Raw genomic sequence first — 24,638 nt, 5'->3', positions numbered from 1 at the left:
AAAATATTTTTGCCAACACACTATCTCTACTAATATTGTAAATGTGAATGTAAGTTTGTTTGTTACGCTTTCACGCCTAAACCACCGAACCGATTTTGATGAAATTTAGTACACAGGTGGAATAGAGCTTAGAAAAGGACAAAGGCTATCTTTTATTGTAATAATTTTAATGCAGGGAATGAAATATGAGATGAAATGCATTTTAAAAATTTTGACCTATGTAGGGATGTAATAGGGGATGTAAATTCGTAAAGTCTTTCACACTAACTCCAAATTTTATTATATTTGGTACAAAAATAGACTAGACCTTGGTAAAGGACATAAGCTACCATTTTTATTAAAGACGGCATAAACAGATTGAAATAAGGGATGAAAGCTTGCATGGGAAATCGTCATTTTCGGAGATAAAACTTTGTATTAAGCACTTGATAAGAAGTTATTTATAAACATTTGTTCGAAACTTTATTTGAAACTTTGACTAACATGGGGATGAAATAGGAGGTTAAAGTTTTCAGGAAAATACTATTAAAGAGACTGTTTACATGAGAAGGAATATCGGCTGTATCGTAGAAGAGCGCTGAGCGGGCGTAAAGATAAGTTTGTGTGTATATTATTATATATCATAACAAATAAAAAATGCTGCCCAAAGTAACTATCTCACGCGGTCTAGTCGCGGGTAAAAGCTATTTATACATAATTTCAATGGTACCAAAGTTTATCGACGATGCGGGAATCGAACCCCCGCTTACGAAGATAAAGACTCCAGCGCTCTTAAAGCTAAGAGTGTTACTGCTAAGCCAACCAATAAATGCACGATAAAACATGTAGAATGGGGTAGGACAATTTTTTCTTTCAGTTGCACGACAAAATAAGATATAAAAAAAAACTCAGTGGAACTCACGGATGATTTCCGCTGGATCTTGCTCTTTGCTTCCACGGGGCTTATAGCGGAACCCAGAAAATATTCAAAACAAATTTATTATGAAATTCAAAACAATTGTTAAAGACGTTTAAGTGGTAAAAGTTAATAATATAAGAATAAAAATCCTATGTACAAAATTGTCGTGTCCCAATATTTGTTACCAAACTCCTCCAAAACGGCTAAACCATAAACGGGAATTGTTCTGAAGTGTTTGACCTAGTTCCTGCCGATGAATTACACCTTCTTACGACGTGATACTCTCAGAAATCTCACCATCTGGATGTTTGGCGTTCCTCTCCAGTACTAGATTTTTCAAACACACCAAAACCGAGAGTGCCATACGGCACACTATTACCTCAGCGATTTCCGACCCTTATTTTGTTTAAAAGATGGTTTATTTTCCATGGACTTATATCTTGTTGCTATTAGCTTTCTGATACATTCACTGAAATCCTAATCATAAGCAATCTATACAGGTAAAATAACGCGTACAAGTAAAATACGAATTTACAGAACGATGCTCCAAAATCACGCCGATCTGAGGCATACCGTGCGCGATCAGAGTTTTCCGGAACGGAAAGGCTAGAATGAGCTGCCTTGCGTGGTGTTTCAAGGACGAGACGATATAGGCGAGCAACGCTCATGTGATTCCTATGGCGTTGAGATTGTGGGCGGCAGTGATCACTTAAGACTCCTACCCTCATTCGCTCTTCTCTCCCATTTTGAAGGATCTTGGTATTTGTAAGTGAGTCATAGATGTGTGGCGGGCTCCTTTGCACAGGATGCCGGCTAGATTATGGGTACCACAACGGCGCCTATATCTGCCGTGAAGCAGTAATGTGTAAGCATTATTGTGTTTCGGTCTGAAGGGCGCTTTAGCTAGTGAAATTAATGGGCAAACAAGACTAACATCTTATGTCTCAAGGAGACGAGCGCAATTATTGTAGTGCCACTCAGAATGTTTGGATTTGGCTAGAACCCTGAGCGGCACTGCAATGTAATGGGCAGGCCGTATCAATTACCATCAGCTAAACGTCTTCTCCCTTATTGTCATAAAATAAACATTACTAATTCTTTTAACTATCATAATAATATTATGCGTTATGTGTGAGACAGAAAGCATTAAAAACGAATGTAACAGAATTAATCTAACCAAAAAGGTTTGGTTTGCTCCATATTTGATATAGATGAAGGAGTATCAGTGGTCAATGCTTTTTCGAGTGAGGCAGAGTTTCAGAGTGAGAAGGAGTGAGGTCAGTCTATCGGCGTCTCCAGTACTGTCATACACATAACAAAGTATTTTGTGGGCCCTCCGAGGAATAAAAAAGGATATTATCAAAATAACCCTTCTAGTCACATCTGTTCATAAAATATTTATAACTATTAATACCATGTATGTACCCTGCGCTTTTTTTTACAATAAAATAATTTTTTCTTACACTATTATTAATTAAAATTTATTTTCTATGTTTTAGTAGGATTTTCTATAAATGCGTATTCTTTTAGTTTTTTTTAAACTATTATTTATTTATATTAAATCAATAAAGTAGCGTTTCTTTAGCCGTCTGTTTCTAAAATCATAAAATAATTTACGAAATCCATAAGTGAAATTTTGTCGAGAACGGGCAACTGGGAATTCTCCAAATTGACAGCCATAACCATCGCCCATGTAAAATATGACTCCTGAAAACAAAGAAAAACTTATTAATTATTACTTCGATATTTATATTCCTTGTATTACCTTGAAGGTCACTTCAAACAACAAGAACGTCACTTTAAATACAAAATTTTGTACTTACTGAGAAATAAATATTATTCTTAACTAAAATATAGTTTAATTACTTTGCTAGGTTAATAAAGAAATAAAATTTTAAAATCAAAATTTTATGAACGATGCGGGACTCGACCGCACGACCTCCGGCGTTCCGTGTGAGTGCTCTAACCAACTGAGCTAACCGTTCGAGTGACGTATCGTGAAGCCACAACCAGGTTGAACAAAGCATACAAGATTTTATGATGATACGTCACTCGAATTTTGTTTTTGAGATTTTATTTGTGTTTTAATCCTAGAAGTGAGGGTTATCGCTTTGAAAAAGATAACAAGCCCTAAACACATTGGTACGTGGCGGGCGAGAATCGAACCGGGAGCTTAGGGATGAGAGTCAACGGTTCAACCTATTGCGTTGGTGTCGCACTTTTTAAATTACTGTCATGGTTCTGAAAATTATACAGAATGATTTCCATTACTTACAACTACAGAGTTTTATATTATTACTATCTCAATTTATGTGTATTTTCGGCTTTTCAATTCTTAATATATAAGTTTTTTCGACGCTTTATCAAGTCGGCAACGCTCCTTTGATACCTCTAGTTTTACAAGAGAGTATAGGCTGCGGTGATCACTTACCATCAGGTGGGTCACCTGCTTGTTTGTCCTCCTCTTCCATATAAAAATATTTGGCCTTTCCTTTTTTTTATGAAAATAAGGGACGAGAAGAGCAGGACGTTCAGCTGATGGTAATTGATACGCCCTGCCCAATACTAAGTTCAGTGCCGCTCAAAAACCCAAAAATTTTGAGCGGCACTACAACTGCGGTCGTCACGTCAAGTCTCATTTACGCAGTAATTTCACACATTAGTGCTTTATGGCAGAAATAGTCGCCGTTGTGGTACCCATAATCTAGCCGGCATCTTGTGCAAAGGAGCCTCCCACTGGTGAACTTAGTAGGATCGTTAGGATAAACAAATTATTACTGTTTTTTGATTATTTTCAGAGTCTTAAAATGATATGCAACTACAAAGTAAGTTTTATTGTTGCAAAAAAAAAAACCAAATACGCTTTGTAAATTCATGTGAGATTGTTCAGTAGTTCTTAAGAGTATTCGAAGATTTAATTAGCGTTAGGCTCAACGAATATAATGTCAATTAATAAATTTATTTATTTTTTTATTTTCAGGTAAGAATTTTTTTCTGAAGTTTCCCTGGTATCAAACATTTATGAAAACACATTATGGTAAGTTTCAGACTTAAATAATTTATTCGATCTAAATAGAGCCTCTTACTGTAAGGTAATGCATGACAACAGGCCACGTTTATTATTTTAGTGTGCATGACAAGCTTGTATGTAGACATAACTACGTCTTACACTCGCGATACATCACTTTGTTATAGTGTGCGTGGGTTGCTAAAATGGAGGTTAACAGTTTACCGCTATTTTTTCGACGTGTTCACAGCTGTCACAGTCTATCTAGACGTATTTCAGACTTCTTTTTTTTTAAATGAATCAAAAAATGTAGGTTTTCCTTATTTTTGGAGAATAAAGTGGAGAGCGTACGGGTCACATGGAGTTAAGTGATCACCGCTGTCTACATTCTCTTGCAACACCAGAGGAATCACAAGAGTGTTGCCGGCCTTTTAGAAAAGTTATAAGGTTTTTTTTGTAAGTTACATTAGATGTACGTGGAAGAAATTTACTTGAAAACAAAGCTGGGAAGGTGTTCCTTCCCAGCTTTTGATCAGATCCCACCATGATCTGTGGAACACCACATTATCGGGACTTATCGGGTATATTGGGACAGCTTCAGATTATTGACAGCAGTAGATTGTAGTAATTTATCTCTATTTGTAGATAGTATATTGGGAACGGCCGTTAGTGTCTTCTACTTCCAACGATCAATGATAGATCACTAGAACGGTTTACTCAGTGGAAGAAGAGCGCTCGCACGGAACGCGAGAGCTCGGGGATTCGAGTCCCGCATCGTTCATAAATTTTGTTTTTAAATTTAATTTGTGTAGTTAATCCCAGAAGTGAGGTTTATCACTTTAAAAATTTACAAATTGTTTAAATCTAATTTAAGTACTTACTTTTATCTATTTTATATTTTATCTTATTCTCACAATTTTGATATTCCAAATCGCAAAATCCATTATATCCTCGATAACCCCAAAAATAATCATCGAAACCACACACTGGCCCATGATGCGTGCTGAAATGTATTACGTTACATATTTTATCAACACCCATGCTTTAAATTCTCTATTAAAGATTCTGAAACAGTTAGCTTATTGCCAACATTAAAACACCCAATGTTCTAATAACCATTATATCATCCAAAAGAGTGTTGTAATGTTCTACTGAATTTCATAACAACACTCCTATGTTTTTTTTTTATCCCTTTATGCGCAAAGAGTTTCAACATACAGCCACATTCTTATAGCTCGGTGCGTGGTATCTGTATAAATTTCAAAAAAAGAACATTTTCATTTACGCGCGCTCCACACTCACACAACGTCGCGCGCCGTAAAAAAAAAGTAGGTTATTCGAACCCCGCCATTTTTCTTCGATATTTTTATTGTTTTGTTTACAAAAAATGAGCGATTCATTTTAAACGCTGCATAAGAACATTATATTCGAGTGAATTTTAATTATTGCACTATACAAAATGTAAATTACTACTAAAATAAATAATTGTTTCATTAATACTTAGTTTATTTGTATATAATCATTAATGAATGATATTAGGTTACTACTAGGACTTTTCGTGTTTTAATACCCCTTATAACACACCAGTTGCATATATAACTATAAGTGTCCAGGATTTGCAGGTTTATTACCTCCCTATCCATTTATTGACGACCTGTATAGCCGATTGGTTAGCGAGCTAGAGGTCCCGGGTTCGAATCCCGGTAGGCAAGCATTTATATGATGAATATGGATGTTTGTTTCCGAGTCATGGATGTTTATATGTATTTATGTATGTTTAAGTAAGTATATTGTATTAAATATATCGTTGTCTTGCAACCCATAACACAGGCTATATATGCCTAATTTGGGGCAAGATAATTTGTATAATTTGTGTAAAAATTGTGTCAATATTATTATTATTAACAATAGGACGATCTGACTGGGGAGGGAATAAGAAATTAATGTTGTTGATGTCCTCTCAATATGAATGAAGGGTTTTGCTTCTTGCTTCTTTAATGACGTGAAACTTCTTTAGAATCATTGTAATTTGAAACTCGATGAAACGAGAAGCGAGAAGATCGAGACTCAAACAGGTAAATGTATAGGATTCAGCAGGCGAGAGAATGAGATAGGAAGCATTATATGGTGTTTTGGTACCAGGTGATCATAATTGAAGAAGAGATTGTCTTATATTACCTTAATAATATATTCTGACGCATGCGTATTACTACATAGAAACCAGGAGAAAAAAAATATGGTAGAGGTGATAGTAATGTCTTTCATAACGGTTGAAATCATATGTCATCCTAGCAACAAGTACCAGGAATTCATATGCAGTTTAGAGGTTTAAAGTTAATTTGGCATCGGATACAGCGATTCCGTTGAATGAGTTTTTGACGCTGTAATCCAAAGATATATGGACCACATTGAGACCAAAGTATTTATTTCATGCTTTAGTTACCATAAGCCTTTTGTAACATTATTCGAAAATGTAAGCTCTGAGTCTATGTAATAAATGTAATAAGATATATACGATTAAAATGTAAAAAATCATTACTAAAACCTATAAAAATCCTCTTCCCGTACATTCGTCTTTATTTTATTATTCACTAGCTGACCCGGCAGACTTCGTACTGCGTCAATCGATAAATAAAAGACCTAAACTTAATAAATTTAAAGCTTTCTGATAAACTATATTTTTTGTTTTGTTTTTTGGTGCGGTTAGGTTCAGAAATTATATTTCTTGACAAAAATAGATAGTTAACAGCTGTAGTTAATCTATCAACTATAGTAACTAAAATTAAATTAATTTTTTACCTCCTGAGAAAGTTAGAAAGACATAAAAATTCTAATTAGTTAGTAATTTTAAAATATTATTTCAATTTGATTTCTGAACTACGCGGGGGGACACATCAAACTAAAATCAAAATCGTTGTTTCTTTTTAATTCCGAGCATTTTCATATTTATTCACCTTTGAAACCTTCTCTCTGGACTTCCACAAATAATTCAAGACAGAAATTCGCAAAATCGGTCCAGCCGTTCTCGAGTTTTAGCGAGTCTAACGAACAGCAATTCATTTTTATATATAGATTATCTTGAAGCCAAATTCGACCACGTGTCAATGTGTTTTTTTGTTATAATTATTGTGTTTTTTTTTTATAATTATTAATAATCTTTCCACGTTTGTAGTGTCTTCAAAGCTAGATTAAAGATATTCACTAAATGTGGTTGCTAAATCCTCGTCATTACCTTGAATTTTGTGATTGAGAGCAGTAATACTGTCTGTTTAAAAAAAAACATTGTCCAATGACCTGACAAGAAAGTTGACTGTTCATAAGAAAACTTTAAATTGAACGAATGGATTTACTTTAAAAAACTCTCATAAAAAAATTTAAGTTACAGATATTCTCCTCTCTCTTAAGCTTTTCTTCTATATGCTTGTGTAAAGTCCATGGTTCAAAGTCATGGTCAAGCTAGTTTTATGACAAGACTAGCTGATGCCTGTGACGTCGCGAAGATTAAGGGATTTTAAAAATAATAAGCATGTTTGCAATTGATGATTATCTCATGTCCTATTCCAGTTCCGGTTCCCAACATATTATATGAATCTTATTTCGAGGAAGATTGCTATGGCAAACTAAACCTTCTATTGGTATAGTTATAGCTCATCTACGTGAATTTCAGTTTTTTACAAATCCCGCAGGATCCATAGATTATAAAGAGTAGTCTATATCCTTTTCCAAGCTCTATCTAGTCTATCGCTGTACCAAATTTCATCAAAATCGGTTCAGTAGCTCCGGCGTAAAAGCGTTATAAACAAACTTACCAGTGGGAGGCTGCTTTGCACAGGAAGCCGGCTAGATTATGGGTACCACAACCGCGCCTATTTCTGCCGTGAAGCAGTACAGTGCAAATATTACTGTGTTTCGGTCTAAAGGGCGCCGAAGCTAGTGAAATTACTGGGCAAATGAGACTTAACATCTTATGTCTCAAGGTGACGAGCGCAATTGTAGTGCCGCTCAGAATTTTTGTGTTTTTCAAGAAACCTGAGTGGCACTGCTTTGTACTGGGTGGAGCGTATCAATTGCCATCAGCTGAGCGTCCTGCTCGTCCCATCCCAAATTTTCATAAAAAAAATTACATTCACATTTATAATATTAGTAGGGATGTTATTTACTCACTGTTTTTGGAGACAGATTTGAAGATCATAATAACAGTCTCCAGATTCATTTTGTATTTTCTTGTTCGGGACCTCGGCTAGAATGACTCCATCGAAAACATACGTTGGCTTTTTGTAATTGCTTGCTGACACATTGCCCAGTAGCGGGAACGGAAAGACAACATCTTTCTGCATATGAAGTCCTGGTAGCACTAAAGCTGAAAAATACAAAACTGCTCTTAACTGTGCTGTTATTGGACTGGGATGCTACTTATAATGTCCCATATGTTATGTTTTTAAAGTAATAACCCTCACTTCTAGGATTAGTACACAAATCAAATTTTAAAAACAAAATTTTATGAACGATGCGGGACTCGAACCCATGACCTCCGGCGTTCCGAGCCGGTGCTCTAACTAACTGAGCTAACCGTTCGAGTAACGGGTCGTTATAAGATCTTGTATGCTTTGTTCAACTCTCAGGTTGTGGCTTTATCTACAGGATCTACTTTACAGTTGATAACTTGCTCAACCCCAATATTTGCATATTAGGAAATTAACTTGAGTTGTCGCTCTTGTAAATCTAAACAATATGCTATGTTTTTAAAGTGATAACCCTCACTTCTAGGATTAATACACAAATAAAATTTGAAAACAAAATTTTCCGTTCCGTGCCGGTGCTCTAACCAACTGAGCTAACCGTTCGAGTAACGTATCGTTATAAAATCTTGTATGCTTTGTTCAACTCTCAGGTTGTGGCTTCGGCTCGGAACGCCGGAGGTCGTGGGTTCGAGTCCCGCATCGTTCATATTTTTTTTTTTAATTTTATTTGTCCCATCCTATGTTCAATCCTTGAGAAAGTTTTTTTTCACTTAAAATATCTGTTTGTCCTAGACACTGTCAAATTCCAATATTGCACCGTGATAAGATATATAAAGTGACATAATGACTTAGCTATAAACACAGATTCGAATACTAATGAATAATATTGATCGTTTGCATGATAGCCCCACTGAGATTCTTGCCGTCTTGCCCGTTATTTTCAGGTCTGAGGCATAATTTTTTCAATGGAAGTTGTAGTACTTGAGTGGTAGTTTCGTTGAGTATTTAAGTGATTTAAAATTGAAAATTGTCGATTACTGTCGAAATTTCCCTGCCACTGTTCAGGCATTATCTATAAATAAATTTAAATGTTTTATAAAAAAATGGCTCTGTCGTAAATCCTATTACTCCACAGCTGACTATCTAAGTGATCGGACAGCCTGGGACTAGATTATGATTATTTTATAGCGATAGAAATGACATCAAAAAGAATTCTAAAGTAATCAATTTTGAGAAAATAAATGCCTTTTATGCCTTTTAATAAACTGTACGTGTATCAAAATTCTTATCAACCTTCTAGGTTTCCACTAAAAAAACCACACACATCGCTCTTCAATCATAGTTAGATACTCTCGTAGTCTCTTTCTCAGTATCGCACTATTGAGTCTATAACTTTTTAACAGTTGCCAGTACTGCGGTCATCCAGACGCCTTTTTACCAATTTCGGCAATTTGACTACAAATAAACAATAATTCGGGAGAATACTTGACGCCTGACCACTAGTGCTCTCTAATGTAAAACAGAACCGCTAAAGTTTAAAAAAAAGTGTGTGCGTCTTATCGTTACGCGCGATTGAAGTAAAACTTAATTATAATAGACGACCCATATAGCCAAATGGTTAGTGACCCTGACTACTAAGCTAGAGGTCCCGGGTTCGAATCCCGGTAGGTGCAAACATTTATATGATGAATATAGATGTTTTTTCCGAGTCATGGATGTTTATATGTATTTATGTATGTTTATGTAAGTATATTGTATCAAATATATCGTTGTCTTGTACTCATAGTGCAGGCTATGCCTAGTTTGGGGCGAGATAATTTGTGTAAAAGTATGTCAATATTACTGTTATAATTAACTTTAGGAATAATTGACAGATACATATATAATATACTTTTATTGTTTATCTGAAAGCTCATAGACAAAATATATTTTTTTCGTTTGCCCTTGTTTGTCCCACCTATTCTAAGACATTCAGTATATAACAATTATTCATATAAAGTTGAAAGACAAGAAGGTTTAATTTATACCATTAAATATATACTTACATTAATTAAAGCCGAGTTATTAATAAATAATTGAATAAAAATAATTAAATTATTAATATCAAACATATTCATATAACCTTGTTAATGAATATTAACGAATATGGCTCTATGGGTTCGGACCTTTTGCCTGTCCGATGGACGAAGAAAAATTAACGAATGTCGCAAACGTCAGACTGAGAACTTTTATTTATTATTTATTACAAAGTAGTCATAAATGAACAAATACACTTGGAGATTTTAAGAAAATATTACTGAGCATTTTTAAAACAATTTTTTAAACTATTAAATTATTATGGTTAAAAATTGTTTCAATTGACTTTTTTCTGCCGGAAGTACTAACGTGACTTCCGTCAGAAAAATATTCTGAGTTACCACAAAGTCACGCCTAAAGAAGTTTTACTTCAAAAAACAAATATTAAGTATTGCACGAGACCATTACGAGAACATATGTACTCCTTCTCGAAAAGGCACAAAAAGCTTTTCTTAGGTACCTTTACAAACGTACGCATGGATACTACCCCTATATGTATCCTACAAAAATTTCTTCTGGGTACATTAGGCTACAACTCCCTCAAGGCTAGGCGAAAACGACAGCAGCTCACAGTTATGTGCAGAGTTCTCAGAGGTGATATAGATGCGCCGAGTTTGCATGTTGAGCTATGTAGAATCTTTGTACCGGACAATTACTGTTCGAGGCGCAGGCATAGATTGTTCGCGAGTCACCTATACCTAGGTCTCTCACTGCTCTCAGTGCTCTTCTCGAAGCCAACCCTGCTTGTGATTTATTTGCGGATGGATGACAGACGATTTTAACAGAGTGCTTGCGTTTTTGTAAGAGGAATTGATGAACGGTATTTGGATGTTAATTAATTGTTAGTTATTTATAGTAAACTGTATATTTTTTAACTATTATTTGTGTAATATGTTTAGTTTGTAATTATTTCTTACTTTAATATTGTAATTGGCTTGGCGCCGTTTTATTAATGTATAAATAAATAAATAAATGAGTCAACGGCATGCTCTTTGACCTCCTATATGTATACGATTATGTAATAAACAGTAATAGCCACAGCCACATAACATTGAATGAATAGTTTAACAGTTACGTTCCAATCACAACGCGAACGTTCAATTGTCATTATTATTGTTGTAGTATTATGTACTCAGACAAATTAATATACTGCATTTTGATGCTGACCGGGCAAATATTTGTATTTGCCCGGTCAGTGTTAATTTTATATGTTAATTAAAGCAAGGCATTTTTTCTGGTAATCAACGGACATCCTGAGCGGCACTGCATTGTAATGGGCAGGGCGTATCAATTACCATCAGCTGAACGAACTGTTCGTCTCATTTATTTTCATAAATAAGACAACCGACACAAAAGCTGCCAGACTGCAAAACCAGAGGAACATAAATGAATTTGTAATCAAATTTATGAACTATGCGGGTATAAATTTACTAACTTTAACTGCGCCAACGGTTGGCTCAGTAGAAGAGCGCTCGGATGGAATCTGAGAGGTCGCGGGTGCGAGCCAAGCAATAAGTTCTTATAAATTTTGGTAACAAATAAAATTTAATTAGTCTGAAGTTAAAGATATCACTTTAAAAATAACATATTGTTTAGAGGAGCATTGTCAGCCTTAAGCCTGAAGGATGTGTGTAACTGTCTAGTGAGAATGATAATAAGTGCTGCGATGGTAGATCAGCTGAAACAGCTTTTCAAAATACTCCCCACGATAAAGTGCGGTGGAAGACTATTCAAGCAGCTTTCGGAGCACGTCAAATTGTGCATGCTGATATTTTGGTGCACCAGAACTGAAATGAGACCGATACTCCATATGTAGCTGGACCTTAGTTAGTTTAGCTGGAATGTTTACTGGATTTAGCCTCTTAACACACATGTCAATCGCTAGAAAGTTCGAGACCAAGTATTCGGATACTAGGTGAGGCATAAAGCGAAATGTCATTAAAGAGGGGTGATGCGACAAATGAGGATTTTTTTTAAGTGGTTAACGTGCAAACTTGAGCCTTTTTGGAGGTTAAAATGAACAAGGGCCATGTTATAGCACTCCGAGATAGATGAACATTAAGAGAGACCTCGATAGAACGAACAAGTTTCTACACTGGTAAAGAGAGGTGTATACCTTTATGGTGTATACGGCATCTCCAGTGCTAACATCTACACCATAATTCATGATGGAATCATCCAAAATATCATTGAAACGCAAAAAAAGGGTAGGAAACCCTGGAAGATTCTAGACTATGGACTTCGGTTCAGTCTGGTTTGTATTACCGTCATTTGGCATGACAGATGATTTTGTATCTGTAACACATCCCTGATCAAATCAGAAATGAGGAGATCCGTAGGAGAATCAAAGTTGCCTGCATAACCGAGATGGTTGCGAAACTGAAGTAGCAGTGGGCAGGGCATATAGTTCAACGGACAGATGGCTGTTTATTTTTTATGGAAAAGGAGGACAAACGAGCTTACGGGTCACCGCCGCCCACATTATCTCGCAACACCAGAGGAATCACAGAGTTGAGCGTTTAAGAAAGGTGCACGCGCTTTTTTTGAAGGTACCCATGTCGTATCGTCCCGGAAACACCGCACAGGGAAGCTCATTCCACAGCTTTGTAGTACGTGGAAGAAAGCTCCTTGAAATCCGCACTGTGGAGGACCGCGACACATCCAGATGGTGAGGATGATATACTAAGTTGTAGCGTTTCGTGCGAAGGTGGAATTCGGCCACTGGGGCCGTAAAGAGCTCGAATGGTGACCTCGTGTCGGAGGATGTAGTGTTGGGCGGATCAATGATCTGGTCATCGATAGGTTGGATGAGGGCAGCGCAGGACCGATTATCATAACGATCTTTGGGGGAGGTCTTTGCCCAGCAGTGGACGTCTTCCGGCTGAAACGATGACGATATAGATTTCATCATGATATTATCAATAATGCGCCGAATACAATACTCTGAGTTCTTAAATATAAATCTTCATTCAAGAAGTTTCCATGTGTTTCTTCTTAAAATATGCACAAGCGTTTATTTATTTGATCTGTCATAATGTCTGCAACAACCAATACATATTATAATAGTTATATTCATATCTCAATGTTGATCTTAACTGTATATTGTTACGAGTATAGCTGCAGTATAGTGCGGTGAGTGAAATTGGCATAATATTGAATTAATTTTTGTTTGTGCGTTTATTGTATATCAATATTATTGTAAAAATAGATCTATATTCATCTGAGACCGTCATGTTGATGGTGATGATGATGGTAAAAATATTTTATCATCTATGTTTTTAAATTGTTTGTGTTTTTCTTGGTTTTGGAAAATGTGATTTTCGGCCATATTATAATCACTACATATTATAAAAGAAAGTTCTTCGTCGTGTCTGTCTATCTGTTTGCGATAAACTCAAAAACTACTGGACCAATTTTCATGCTGTGATGTACCAATGGATAGCGTGGTTCTGAGGGAAAGTTTTAGAATATAATTTGTTAAGTTTTTACATTTTTGTATATATTAACGATATTTATTGGATGCGTCGGAAAAAAAATGTCGTTTATGAGCTTTCAACCAAAACGCTGTTTGAAACCCTTTGAGGTATAACAAAATAATGTATGGTTAACTGGTGTATCTTATTTTTTTTATGCCAATACGGGACGAGATGAGCAGGACGTTCAACTGATGGTAATTGATACGCCCTGACCGTTACAATGAAGTGCCGCTCAGGATTCTTGAAAACCCCAAAAATTCTGAGCGGCACTACAAGTGCGCTCGTCAACTTGAGACATAAGATGTTAAGTCTTATTTGCCCAGTAATTTTACTAGCTACGGCGCTCTTCAGACCGAAAAACTATGATTCTTACACATTACTGCTTCACGGCAGAAATAAGCATCGTTGTGGTACCCATATTGTTCTAAAGACATACAAACAAGTTAATACTATGATAGATGCAAAAGTATAAATTACAGCATATTCAACTATGCTATTTTAAATGTAGATAACGATACGCCAATAATGTTTGCTCTGACTATACACACGTAGGACGCTTAGATAACATCCTCATTCTAATCCCTGCAATCTCAATAGTCGTAGCAGACAATACTCTGCGTTGTATGTATTTTTTTATATTCAACATAGAATTTTCAACATGTGAACCTGCACTGGACAATTTTTACATAAATATGCAATATGATGGTGAATTACCAAGTTTTAATTGATTTTTTTATGGAAAGGAGGACAAACGACTGGGCGTACGGGTCACCTGATGTTAAGTGATCACCGCCGTCCACATTCACACACACTAGAGGAATCATAGGAGCGTTGCCGGCCTTTTAGAAAGGAAATTTCTGTTTTTATATTTCCTGACCTATACGAGGTCTTTCGACAAATTTTGACGTTGTTTACATGAATTATTCCATGCCTATTCGAGTAATATGTAATATAGCATGGTGTAATTTTAAAAAAAATGTCTATGTACAGCTGTCGTTCGCAAAACAGTAGATGTAATTGTTTGGTGTAGAAATAAACCGAAATAAACATGTGATGACTGAGCACTTAGTAGGTTCTGATATAAAACAATGTTTTTAACTTTATTTTATTTTTTATTGAACATTCATCTAGAGCGGGAGGTGCAGCGGCGGAAACTGCCGAAAACCTAAAGCAGAGGAAATATGCATCACTCGGTGATTGACACATATTTGTTCCCTTTGGGGTGGAGACGATGGGTCCTTGGGGTTCATCAGCACAAAAACTCATAAAAGAGCTATCCAGGCGTCTTACCGATTTAACAGGTGACCCAAGATCTGGTACGTACCTCTGTCAATGGATAAGTTTGGCTATACAAAGAGGTAACGTTGCCACCTTCATGGGCACCTTACCTGCCGATAGCGATCTTAATGATATTTTCTATTTGTAATTAGTTAATTTTATTAGATTATTGAAGTTTTATTTTATTATTTTATTCCCAAACGTGCCTGTAAGTTTGACGTTTGTAGCATACGACTGACATATGTTTCCTGACAACATTAGAATATATTTAATCAACTCACCGATGTAAAACAATATTATTTCTGTACAGTGCATGAGCGTATTTCAATCACAGCTTTTAAAATCAATTCAACATGCTGCAAGACAATCAGTCATGTTTAATTGAATTTTGATTTGATCTTATGTTGTAAATTTCGGAGCTCCGTTGATAATTATTTGAAACGAAAATAAATAATAATAGTTTGATATGAATTGATTGACTGAGCCAATCGTTCGAGTAACGTATAGTTGGAAAATCTTGGTATGTATGATTCTACTCTCAGTTTGTGGCTCAGTTGTGTGTGTCCGTCTGAACGGTCTGCTCAGTGGTAAGAGCGCTCGGACGGAACCCGAGAAGTCGCGGGTTCGAGTCCCTCATCGTTCATAAATTTTGGTTACAAATTTAATTTAATTAATCCCAGAAGTGAGGTATATCAATTTAAAAATGACAAATTGTTAATGAATTGATAAATAATTTTAATGATAACTATAATGAAATAATTATAATAAATTATGGTCTTTTGAAAGCCAAACCCAAATTGGCTATAAAACTTGGGGTCAATACTTCAAGGCGTCATACAATAGCCACAAGTCGGACTACAATTTGCACTCAAATTTGGTCTAGTGCCACCCAGAATTATCTCGCACTATTCGACTGATTGCAATTCAGATATGGAATTGTCGCTTACCACGACTGGACGGCTGGTACTACGTGTATTCTACAGCATTAATCATATGATTAATAAAAATAAATAAAATTAAATTAAATTCCACCTTCGCACGACACGCCACAAGTTACGATATCATCCCCACCATCTGGATGTGTGGCGGTCCTCCACAGTGCGGTTTTCAAGGAGCTTTCTTCCTAGTACTACTAAGCTGTGGAGTGAGCTTCCTTGTGCGGTATTTCCGGGAAGATACGACATGGGCACCTTCAGAAAAAGCGCGTACACCTTCCTTTAGGGCCGGCAATGCTCTTGTGATTCCTCTGGTGTTGCAAGAGAATGTGGGCGGCGGTGATCACCTAACACCAGGTAACCCGTACGCTCGTTTGTCCTCCTATTCCATAAAAATAAATATATATTCTGAAGATTGTACTACTGCTACCATTTTATTTCTGCAGTAAAATATTGCCACACTTGTTGATGTATGATGGGAGATTACGTCTCGTACTATATCGTTTTGTCACTTGTGCTCAGATAATCCCTACTTATAATAAATGTGAATGTAAGTTTGTTTTTTACTCTTTCACGCCTAAGCCATTGAACTGATTTTCCATTAGATGCGCAAAGACTATGAGAGCCGTAAGAGGCGACTAAGGGTATTTACCAGATTACGGGTACCACAATGGCACCTTTTTCTATCGTGAAGCAGTAATATGTTGGAAATATTGTGTTTCTGTCTGAAGAGCGCCGTAGCTAGTGAAATTACAAATGCCTGTCAAAACTGTCTGTAGGTAACGATGCAATAACTGTAGTGCTGCTCAGAATTTTCGGGTTTTTCAAGAATATTGTAATGGGCAGGGTGTATCAATAACCAACAGCTGAACGTACCACTCATCTCATCCCTTATTTATTACTTATTCTTATCTTCCTCTAAACAAGGATATGGAGTCTTTGCACAGCAACATTCAAATATGGCCAAATAATGAAATTTAGTACAGAGTTAGACTAGAGCTCGGTATTCGTCTTGGCTTGGTTGTAATCGGCGTGCGGTGCGAGTGCTAGCTAGAGTAAGTGCTGGGCAAGTGCCGAACAGTCAGTTAGGGAAGAACTACCGAGCGAGGCGGTTGTGACGCACGAGCATGCCGGGAACACCACGTTCTTATTATGTAATCTATTATGGCTGTGAAGTAAAGTAAAAACTTTGTGAAATGAAAAGTTTCCTTATGATTCTTATGCCGTGTGTTTGTAAAATCGTGTTTTACTTGCTGCCGTGTTAAATGCCCACAGCAATGGACAACCATGAAGATCCTGACCATGTGACCAACTTTCTCTCGTCATATAGATGCGGAATAACGCGCCGCCACACAATGACGCCGTCTATCTTCTTACGGTAGTGGAGGACAAGATTAAAACTTAGTATACCGTAGAACGAATTAGGAGGTAAAAATATTGATCAAACAAATTTGGTCCCTTCGCCATTGTTACATATCTCTTCCGGGGGTAATACATCACAATAGGCGACCAATCAGAGAGCGTCTTTTCATGGGACGAGGATATAAAAGAGTGGTTTCTGGCTTATTTTATTCAGTCTCGTGCCGGAGTTTGGGGAGTCAACATTTCCTGCGGATGCCTCGAGTAAAGGCGAAACACGTGTCGAATTGTTTAAAGACAATTTGACATTGGAGGAATTAACACTAAAGAAAACTCAAAACATTTGGGTAGTTATTAGCAAGTTTTAAGCCTCCCGCCGCCATGCCAGCGCTCAGGTACCGTTTTATTTACGTGATGATTTACCCGTTTTAAATATACCTTTTAATAAGAGTGGTATCATTATAATCGTGGACTAAAAGCTCTATCAACTTCAATATGTTTTACCATATAATTCGTGCGTGTTCTCTGGCCTTTCTTAGGTCAGTATGCAACACCTAGGAATTAGGCCGATGAAATATCTTACTTTATGATAGGATTATTTAAAAATGTAGTTATTTGTCGCTGCTTGTGGCGGCTTTTTGGGTCGGGTCGTTCTCTTTCGCAAACTATAACGGTGCCTGTTTCATGTATCATGCTCGTGAACGGGCTCTGCTAAAGCCTCCCCTCCACTATCGGGGATCATCGTTACTTGTATGATCGTCTGTCAACGGCAAGTTATTCGATGATCATCGTGTAAGCATCCACACGATCGTCGGTGAATAGGTAGAATAGTAGACTTTTACCACGGTGTCCTCGGTTCGATGCTCGCGCGCCATTTACTAATGTGTTTTCAGTTTTCCAATTCGTAACAACAACCTTATTCGATGCTTTATAGGGTCAGTAAAGCTATTGTTATTCTTCTAGTGCTAGAAGAGATGAGGTACTGTGATCAGATACCATTAACCTTCAGACTTTCTTGCGTATAAGCAATAATAAAAATTAAAACCATAAATTATCAAAAAATAAAAAGTAATTTAGAAAGTAATTAAAAAGTACACAAAATAGTTATGTATACAGATTACTGTTGTTATCTATGTAAATAAATAAGGATGAACATTTTATTACCATAACGTAAAATAATTATATCAAAATATTTAACTGAAACCTTTTTATAACAAACAAAAGCAGAATTTATTAAGGCTAAATCGACCAGTAAACCTAATGGCGCCCGTTCACAAACGGCGATTAAAGGCGATTACGCGCGAGCACGATCCTGTAGAGGACTTATTTGTTTCTAGTCACCGATCATCGTCTATAAATTGTCATAGTGATGGCGGCGATCGGTGAAATGTCGGTTTTTCAGGCACGCATCAAAAGAATTCGCGTGTAGTTGGGTGCGCCTCAATATAACTACACACACAGGCGCTACACCATCGCTTGTCATTCATTAACTGGAGGACACTGAACAGCGAATGAAGCCGTATGTAATTCGCCTCGTCGCGGTCGTGGCGGTGTTGTTTTGTTTTCCTTTTTTATCAGAACTACCCATAAATATGGAATCCCCAAAATAAATATTTTATACTGAAATTAAAATGAATGGTAGCACCTATAAACTCCACGTCCATCTAGGAGGACTGCCGCTCAATAAACCGAAATCGTCGTAAATCCTACTACTCCACAGCTGATTATCTAAGTGATCCGACAGCCTGAGACTAGATTATGATTATTTTATAGCAATAGCAATAACAGTACATTATTGTATATTTGATTAAACAAAGCGCAAAAAAATGCTGGGGGAGTTTCTTGCGCCGCTTCTTCTCTCTCAGAGCGCCATTTGTTTCCAAAGCGGTAGTAGTATCTAGTGTATTAGAAATGACATCATAAAGAATTCGAATGGAATCAATTTTGAGAAAGTAAATGCCTTTTATGACAATTAATGGTCACCGACGATCGTGTGGATGCTTACACGATGATCATCGAATAACTTGCCGTTGACAGACGATCATACAAGTAACGATGATCCCCGATAGTGGAGGGGAGGCTTTAGAAAGAGAACGACCCGACCCTAAAAGCAGCGACAAATCACTACATTTTTAAATAATCCTATCATAAAGTAAGATATTTTATCGGCTTAATTCCTAGGTGTTGCATACTGATTTACTTCGAACAGGCGCCTATTTCCACCGTGAAGCAATAATGTGCAAACAATACTGTGCTTCGGTCTGAAGGGCGCCGTAGCTAGTGAAATTACTGGGCAAATGTGACTTTACATCTTATGTCTGTAGGTGACGAGCGCAGCTGTAGCGCCGCTCAGAATTTCTTGGTTTTTTCAAGAATCCTGGGCGGCACTGCATTGTAATAGGTAGGGCGTATCAATTACTATCAGCTGAACGTCCTGCTCGTCTCGTCCCTTATTTTTATAAAAAAAAACAATACTTAAAAATAAAAGGTAAAGAAAAAATATTTGCTGAGTCAAATTACTATATTAATTAAACAACATATCCCTCCGTTCGTATTAATTTACAATAAAAATCCTTACAATCCCGATATTCAGTAAGGCAATCGTAGCTAAAGCTCGGGAATTTCACCGAAAATTAAACCATCGTTCATCATTTGTATTTTAAAATGTTGAATGTACCTTTCATTGTATTATCCGTTGAAACGGTAATAAAATCTGCAATAAAAATCCTTTTATATGCTGTTTATTCGCAATGTTATGAGATCGTATTAATTCGTAATATAATATGCTTTATCTATGGAATAAATATATTATTTCAAAACAATGTCAGATTATTTATATATAGACAATACGAGCTGCTCTGCGTTGCACGCGGTCAAATGGATCGAGCTGATACTGGGGTGCGCCAGACCAGAGATGACAGCAATACTCCATGTGAGGCCGGACCTGCGCTTTGTAGAGCGCTAGAATGTGGGCCGGCTTGAAGTATTGCCGTGCTCTATTTATGACGCCCAGATTCTTTGAAGCCAGTTTGGCTTTGCCCTCCAGATGGCCATGGTTAATGGTAAATCTAACGTAGATTCTTTAGGAAAATCCCAAATTAGGATTGGTTCGGAAAGAGCGTGGTAGTAATCTATAAGACAAGCTCCGAATAGGTAAGGGTTCCGTAGAGCGTTCCTTATAACTGAATCATACCATTTTTTTATTTTCATAGGGTTTTTTATAAGCTTATGTACTATTATAAATTATACAAATTTAATTTGAAAAACAAAATTTTATGAACGATGCGGGACTCCAACCAATGACCTCCGGCATTCCGTGCCGGTGCTCTAACCAACTGAGCTAACCGTTCGAGTACCGCCTCGTTATAAAATTCTGTTTGCTTTGTTCAACTCTCAGGTTGTGGCTTCATCTACAGGATCTACTTTACAGTTGATAACCTGCTCAACCCCAATATTTGCATATTAGAAAATTGACTTGAGATGTCGCTCTTGTAAATCTAAACAATATGTTATCAAATTATTATTCAAATTTTATTTGTGTATTAATCCTAGAAGTGAGGGTTATCATTTTAAAAACATAACATATTATGATAAATTATACAAATTTAATTTGAAACCAAAATTTTTGAACAAAGACTCGAACGCAACTTATCGGGTTCCGTCTTTGCGCTGTTTCCAACTGGGCCAACCGTTCGAGTAAACATGGATCGTAAATCTTGGTATGTCTTGTTCTACTCTCAGGTTGTGGCTTCATCTACAGGATCTACTTTACAGTTGATAACCTGCTCCGACCCCCGCATCGTTCTTGATAAATATATATATATAGTTTTAAAAAAAGCGATGATATTGATATTTTTTTCTAAACTGAATAGTTTGCGCGGGAGATACTTCGAAAGTGATAACATGTATGCCCTCCCCCCCTGTAACTTCTAAAATAAGAATGATGAAACTAAAAAAAATATATGATGTACATCACCATGCAAGCATCCACCGAAAAATGGTTTGAACGAGATCTAGTAAGTAGTTTTATTTAATATGTCATAAATTGTGAACCTACAATTTAATTAAGGTTGATTAATTAATTTAATCAACCTTTTATATTAAGTTACTTGCTGCTAAGGAACCCTTTATGGGAGTCCGACTCGCACCTGGCCGCTTTTAATAATTTTAATGATGTGATAGTTTTCGATTTATGATGAAGAATGAAAAAACCTCTTCCCTTATTTATAAGTATAGGTATATACCTAATAATATTATGTACAGAGCCCACAGTGGGCGCTGTATAGTTTTGATATTAAGCTGCACGGAGTTTGCGATATAAAGGCCATAGAAATAATAGCATTTAATACAGTCTTATCTTAATACCTCTACTGCTATTTCTCACAACAATCCGCTTGGGCTTACGACCTTACATAGTATGCTGTTATGTTTAATAATCTGTTATATTATATAATCCAGTAACTGCTATAAAGGGGATTCAATGCATATTTTATATAACTTGTAACTTATATTATAAATTTGTGGCGTCTACTTCCATGTAGGCTATCAAGAATCAGATTAAAAATCTCATCGGAAGACTCGTCAATTTTATATATTTTATTTATTTTATTTATTTATATTTTTTTTTTTTTTATTTATTTATTTATTTATTTATAAAGGCTTACCAACTAAATACAATTTATTAACTTATGCACTAAGAATTAAACAAATATAATAAAATAGTTTAAATGTACTTAAATTATAGGTAGGCACAACATTACTATAAGAAATACATGTGATATTTTAAAATCTAAAATCTATAAATTTTGGAGAGCAATATAAATTTGTTTTTTAAAATTAAGAAAGTTTGAAAAGAAGATATCAGTGTTTTCATCTATATTAAAAATACAATTATATAATTTTAACATTAGCTGTAGAGGAGAGTTTAAGCCATAATTACTGTGGTGGAATTTAATGTGCAATGGGGAAAAAGTACTAAGCCGACAATTAAAGGCAGGCTCATGCAAACCGATTTGTGATAAAAGCGAAGACAGTCCATATCATAGCTTAAAAGTTTATGTAAACACAGCAATTGTGAAGCATTTCTACGTATTCGCAGAGACCTCATTTGAAATGTATTTAATCTATTCTCATAGCTATCATTACGGATATATTTATTTGCAAAAAAACTTAACTTTGAAAGAAACTTTTTTTGTACAGATTCTATTCGTGATATATATATTTTGTGATATGGGCACCAAACAGCTGAGTTATATTCTAGATTAGATCTGACAACAGAGTTGAAAAGTATCTTGAGTGGTAAAATACTTCTAAAATCTTTCGTATTACGGAAAATAAAACCTAGCATTTTAAAACTCTTACGAACAATGTGATCTATATGTTTGTTAAATCTTAGTTCACTATCTAATATAATGCCTAAATCTTTAAAATATTTTTTTTCAGCAATGTACACGTCATTTACCTTGTAACTAGTTTTAAGTTTAATATGTTTTCTGGAAAATTTTAAAAAGTTGCATTTGCCTTCGTTCAGTTCCATACTATTATTTTGACACCATAAGTAGATATAGTCGATATCATCTTGAAGCATTTTTTGGTCCTCAAAACATTTTACCGTCCTGTATAATTTTAGGTCATCTGCGTATAGTTCATATTCTGATTTTATTAATTTAGTGATATCATTTATGTATAAGGTAAATAATAAGGGGCCTAAGTGTGAGCCTTGTGGTACCCCGGATAGCTGATAAAAATCCCGAGAATGATAACCACTAATCTTAACCATAAGTGGTCGAGAAGCCAAATAAGATGTTAACCATGTCAGTAATTCATCCGATATGCCATAGATGTCCCTAAGTTTCTTTATTAGTAGGAAATGGTCCACTTTATCGAATGCTTTACTGAAGTCGGTATAAATGACGTCAACTTCATGATTATTACTCATTTCATTTATAATTCTATTAGTGAAGTTTAACAAGTTTGACGTCGCAGATCTTTTTTTTATAAAGCCATGTTGTTTGTCAGATAAAAGGTGCTTAGTTTGCCAAAACAAGTGAGGATATAAAATTGATTCAAAGATCTTTGCAGGAGTTGATAAAATAGTTATCGGTCTATAATTAACAACATCACATTTATTACCTTTTTTAAAAATAGGCACTGTTATGCCTTTTTTCCATTCCCTCGGAAATAACCCGTTACTTATTGAGGCGTTATAGATGTAACTTAGTGGATATGACAATTCTTTAGCACAGTACTTATAAAATATTGGAGGAATTTCATCGCATCCTGCACCTTTATTTTTATTGAGTGATTTTAACTTCAGTTCAACGTCCTTTACCGTAAAAAATTGCGTGTTTTGATTAGTGTTTGATTTATTTACTGACTCCGTGTTATTTGTATGAAGTGGCTTATTATAAACCGAAGAGAAATAATCCGCAAATAGATTACTAATTTCGAAACCTCCATTGGCTGAATTATGATGTAACTGCATCGTTGATGGAATGGTACTAGTGTTGTTACGTTTAGATTTGATATATGTCCAAAAAGATTTAGGGTTGCTTTTAATGTTTTCTTGTATTTTTTCAATATAGCCCGAATAAGATTTATCTATAATTTTACGTGTTCTTTCTTTTAAAATATTGTATTGTATTTTGTCCATTTCATTATTATATTTTTTATAACGTATTCGATATTTTTCTTTTTCATTCAATACTTGTATAAGTTTATTATTAAACCAAGGAGGGTAATTATTATTTCGTTTGTATTTTTTAGGAATATGTTGTTTAATCAGGTCTTTTAAAATTGTGTAGTATTCGAAAACCATGTCATCGACATCTTGACATGTACCTAAAATATCTGACCAATTAATTGAAGATAGTGTCTGTTTTATCGCTTCGTAATTACCATTATAAAAATTAAATATCTTGTTTACTGGTTCCCTATTTTCTTTTAAATAACTGTAACGCATAAAGTTCAAAGAGATATTTAAAGGTGGATGATATTTATCGGCACTCGCGATAGGTTCCGAAGATTCACAGACTGTCACGTCCTCTATATTTGATAGTACTAAGTCCAATATTCTGTTTTTGCAATTGATCACAGAGTTAAATTGCATGCTATTACAAAGAGCCATAAAATCTATAAATGAGATGCCTATGGAACTATCAGGAGCCGTAGGTATTAAAAACTTATTATTATATTCTCTTGTCCAAATAATATTACTCATATTAAAATCCCCCAGTATAAGATGGTTCCCCGAGTCATTAACTATATTTGAGGCGTTTGTCATGAACGATTCAAGTATCACTGTGTTTATTGGAGGTGGTATATAAACAGCACATAGTTTTATGTTTTGAGATCGACCTTTAAAGTTAG

The 24,638-nt window shown here is 35.6% G+C and overlaps 1 protein-coding gene and 1 long non-coding RNA gene across 5 annotated transcripts in view; one reads left to right on the top strand and one right to left on the bottom strand.

The window, feature by feature from the left end:
- The window catches only part of LOC126977273 (octopamine receptor beta-2R), a 272,543-nt gene that overhangs the window by 94,456 nt on the left and 153,449 nt on the right, over nt 1–24,638 (top strand). The gene's annotated exons all lie outside the window — the stretch shown is intronic.
- Nucleotides 2,438–15,253, bottom strand: LOC126977333 (uncharacterized). Its single transcript, XR_007732186.1, has 4 exons — nt 15,023–15,253; nt 8,070–8,265; nt 4,787–4,908; nt 2,438–2,605 (listed from the first exon to the last, which is right to left on the bottom strand). It is a non-coding gene; the product is annotated as an uncharacterized LOC126977333 (long non-coding RNA).

This window comes from Leptidea sinapis, chromosome 44, assembly GCF_905404315.1.
Source record: "Leptidea sinapis chromosome 44, ilLepSina1.1, whole genome shotgun sequence".
NCBI classification, from domain to species: Eukaryota; Metazoa; Arthropoda; class Insecta; order Lepidoptera; family Pieridae; genus Leptidea; species Leptidea sinapis.
Note: the sequence above shows the minus strand (reverse complement) of the source record. Positions and strands in the feature narration are given on the sequence as shown.